Source organism: Macrobrachium nipponense, chromosome 44, assembly GCF_015104395.2.
Source record: "Macrobrachium nipponense isolate FS-2020 chromosome 44, ASM1510439v2, whole genome shotgun sequence".
Lineage (NCBI taxonomy): Eukaryota > Metazoa > Arthropoda > Malacostraca > Decapoda > Palaemonidae > Macrobrachium > Macrobrachium nipponense.
Window position 1 is genome coordinate 19,931,038 of NC_087221.1, and position 4,430 is coordinate 19,935,467.

Sequence of the window (4,430 nt, forward strand, 5' to 3'; positions counted from 1 at the left end):
CCACTGTATCAGTTTTCGAAAATCTGAGAGAGCAAACAAAAATTTTCTACAAATCTTAATCAGTCATTTCAAAATTTAATAAATCCCACCTTTTCGTACATAAGAACTTCGAAACAAAAGACAAATTATAAAGGTCTGGATGTTGATGATGATAATGAAGCATCGTTGTTGACAACATAAACTACTCAAAACCCGTCCGATGAAAGAATGATTTGAACCTCTGTTAAAGGACATTCTTGTCTAGATTGGATTAACGGAAGGGTTAGTTGTAATAAACCTCATCAGATTTTTCAATGCTGTGATCGAAGAGACAGCCATGTCAATGTCTTTTCCCACATACACACACGCTCACGCACGTTCTCACACACACACACACACACACACACACACACACACACACACACATATATATATATATATATATATATATATATATATATATATATATATATTTGTGTGTATGTATGTATTGTGGTGTATATGTATGGATGAGTTAACACCATTATTAATATGGCTGTCTCTTCGATCTCTGCATTAAAAAAAATACAAGAAAAAGAATCCGTTTCCTCATGGTAAAACAGCAGATACCATCATTGTCCAGAAACGCATTACCATAGCCTATCTTTTTTTCTCTTTTTTTCAGCTGACGGTTAATATCCGCGTCCAACATCACAAAAGCTAATCGTGGTTGGCGGAATGGAAACTCGTCGGTGCAAGGTTTATGTGATTATATAATCCACTTTATGTAATCATATAACCCACTTTTTTTCACTGACACTGCAATCAGGAATTTTGTTACCTCATCAGTTAAAAAAAAATGATACAAGACAGATGCTATGTTGGCCTATTTTCATATTTATGAAGATTATACAGTATTTGCAACTGTATAAGGAGTTGTATTTACTATATTTTTCTACAATACATCGGCTAATCAGAAGCCTGTTAGAAACTGCAGTGATATCGGCTATGGACATTTACTTTCAGCTACAAAGAAAACATACTATATTTATATCACTTAACGTCAGGGTTTTCAGGTCAAAATACGTTTGGATGGAGATTCACAAACACCACAGACACACGTACAAGTCACATAGCACATTAATCAATAATCATTAAGAGTAACTTCATACTCAGAACGCCCACGGGAAACAGAGGGTTCCATAATGTTCTAGTGATTCACTCTGAAGAATGCCATCGCTCGTTCAAAGCAAAAGAAATTCCAGACAAAATTCCAGACTTGACAAAACAATTTCCGTTTAATTGGCGCGTCACTGAATTAACTGAAAAAGGCGCATCGTTAGTTTTAGGTTTATTATGATTTTTTTTTTAAGTACGCCTTTTCTTTCGTGGTTTTGTACTCTCTTAGTAATCTCCTTTTTTGTCCCTTTTTTCTACAATATTTATTTTCCCTAGTTAAGTTACAAGACAGGTGGCGCATTCAGGATATTCACTGTTTTCTAAGTTAAAGTTCCCATTCCTATGACCACCTTACTTGATTAGTAAATATAACCAAGGAGTCAGGACGAATGCATTATTGGTATAGCCTATGTGTACAATACATGCATTGGCTGACATGCATGTGTTGGGCGTGATTTTTGCATGTGAAAAGAATGCGCTAAATTTACCGACCGAGGTTCAAGGAAGCTCTGTATCGTCGTCAGTGCATTTATTGTGTCATTGCGATCATTACACAGAATTTATGAGTGCATGGCGAAGCGGCATCCTAGCCGGAGCATCCGGAATCCCAAGAACGACAACATCCTGCGTCGAGGCCAACGTCCTCCTCCCCCGTCCCACAACTTCTTACGTAACTCTCGATTTATGTCGTCGAGAAGCGATGGATGACATAACGGGAATGAAGTGCGCCTTGGAGACGCTCAAGGGCGATCATACCCATTTAGGTGACTTAACTAGGGAGGAGAAAAAATCGGGCCAGTGAGGTAAACATTGCACATCGCCACCTTAATAACAGCAAGGGCGCCACCGCGGGATCGACGGCTGGCCTCGAAACTAGCGCCGCTGTGATTTTTGCCCGTCAAATGAACTCTGCAGGATTTAACTCACCACCTTTGGCGGCGCCTTCGACGTCGTGAGGTGAGCCGCCGCACAGGAGCGTCGATAGGATCACAGACGATGAGATAAAGTGTGTAGTCGCAGTTAGCTGTTGAGTGTACACTGAGAGCGAAGAAGCAGCCAGCTGAGTTTTCGTGACAATCAATATCATCCGAGGTGGACTCGGTCGGGGAAGCAGCAGCAGCACCACCACCAGCAGACAGGGTGGTGGCAAGCTCTCAAGGTCGTCCGTTGGTCCACAAGTGGCACTCGATAGGCGGACCAGGAGGAGGAGGAGGAGGAGGCTGGTGGTTCAGTGGGAAGAGGAGCGACTTAAGGTAAAGGGGATAGATTGGTATTAGCCTATAGAGGAACTTTCCAGGATCCGACGAGCCATGAGCCCTTCACGACATCGCAGCGGATTTTAGCGAGGAGGACATCGATCACAGCTCTCGATAAGTCTCGAGAAAGTATCATGATTTGCACACACAAGGCTTTTGCGATATCGTCCTGGGTCGTCTTTTTGTCGATGACCTTGTTTTCAAAGCATTGAAATCCCATTCAAGAGGATTTTCATCCGTCCAGCCCAGAATAATTTTCTTTTGCCTAGGAAACGGATTAATCTGTTTAAAGGTTCATCTCGAAGGGATTTTTTTTTTCTAGACGAAACCGTTTAAACTAGATCACCAGCTCTAGATCTAGATTTATTTCCGAATACTTAAATTGCAGCCTAGTGAGAGCTTTACGATGGATTTAGAAAGCTCCAGGACGAGAATTCTCGCTCTGATATCAGCAATTCTGCAGATAGCGTCTTCCTTTATTCTTAGAATAACCAGTACTAAAGATGGAGGTCTTATAACCGTCTTTAGAGGGGAATTCTTCCGAAAAACACGCATACGCAACTGCAAGTAATTAAGCAAACACACACACGTTATATATATATATATATATATATATATATATATATATATATATATATATATATATATAGACAGATAGATAAATAGATGAAGAGTTTGCTCGCTCATGCGCATGGGTATTTGCCCTCTCCTTTTACTACTCTCTCTCTCTCTCTCTCTCTCTCTCTCTCTCTCTCTCTCTCTCTGTCATTCAATGGCGGCTCTCGAACCATTTCGAGAGAGAGCAGTAAAAATGCATACCAGCTTTCCTCATAAAAAAGGAAGCAAACTTGCACCGATTTTACCGTCAGTGTTACATTATCCATCGATTTCAACCTAATCGCCACAGATTTCTGGTGTTTGTTACTTCTGAGGAGATCACTTTCTCTCTCTCTCTCTCTCGTTCGCAGTCCTTGTTGACTCGATTGATCCGATGATCGGTCTTTCTCTCCGTCATCAATCTATCTCTCTGAAATCCCCCCGAATGGACGAAACCAATTCCACCCAACCTTTTTTGTTGTTGTTCGCCTCGTCTTGCTTGAATTCGGTGCGGTGGCGTCTTTCACCCTTTTCAGCGGGAAGGGAAGCTTGCGCCGTCGCGTCGCTGTGCTGAAAAGTCGGATTCATTTCCTTTGCCCAAAATTGCACCGATGATGACGGTCCCTAAGAAACTTTCATTCACTTATTGTTTTTGGTTATTGATTGATTGATCACTGATTTTCAGTTTTCTGTAAAAGAAAACTATTGAGATATCTTTGATCTGTCCGTCCGCACTTTTTCTGTCCGCCCTCAGATCTTAAAAACTGCTGAGGCTAGAGGGCTGCAAATTGGCGTGTTGATCATCCACCCTGCAATCATCAAACATACCAAATTGCAGCCCTGTACCCTAAGTAGTTTTTATTTTATTTAAGGTCTGCCAACAACACAGGCCACCACCGTTCGTGGCTGAAGGTTTCATACAGCCTTATACGATGTACAGAAAACTCGACTGAGCGGAAAAACTTGTTGAATTCTAGTCTGCTAATCCAAGCACTGGGGTACTTGGGGTCATTCAGTGCTCTAGACAGTGAAAAGATGCAGTTGAAGCGGTTGGATAGCAAGATAAAAAGACCCAGAAAATAAAGCAGATGAAGTACAAGGATCTACAGGTTAAGTATAAGTATATCTTAGTTTTTACCAAACCACTGAGCTGATTAACAGCTCTCCTTGGCCTGGCCCGAAGGATTAGATATTTTTACGTGGCTAAAAACCAATTAGTCATCTAGCAAAGGGACCTACAGCTTATTGTGGGATCCGATCCACATTCTATCGAGAAATGAATTTCTATCACCAGAAATAAATTCTGACTCCGCGATGGCCGAGCCGAGAATCGAACTTCAGACCACCGGATTGGTAGCAGAGAGAGAAATCCACTCGTCCAACGAGGAACTTAGATCTACAGGTACAAGTGAGAGAACTCCCCAGGTTGACTAAGAAGTA

The 4,430-nt window shown here is 41.5% G+C and overlaps 1 protein-coding gene across 2 annotated transcripts in view; it reads right to left on the minus strand.

The window, feature by feature from the left end:
• Nucleotides 1–2,254, minus strand: part of LOC135204061 (uncharacterized) — a 171,673-nt gene extending 169,419 nt beyond the window's left edge. The window contains exon 1 of one of the 2 annotated variants that reach the window (XM_064234031.1): nt 2,065–2,254. The gene's annotated coding sequence lies outside the window, so the exon portion shown is untranslated. The remainder of the gene's footprint in view (nt 1–2,064) is intronic. The other variant, XM_064234032.1, reaches the window with a different exon arrangement.
• Between the last annotated feature and the right edge of the window lie 2,176 nt (nt 2,255–4,430).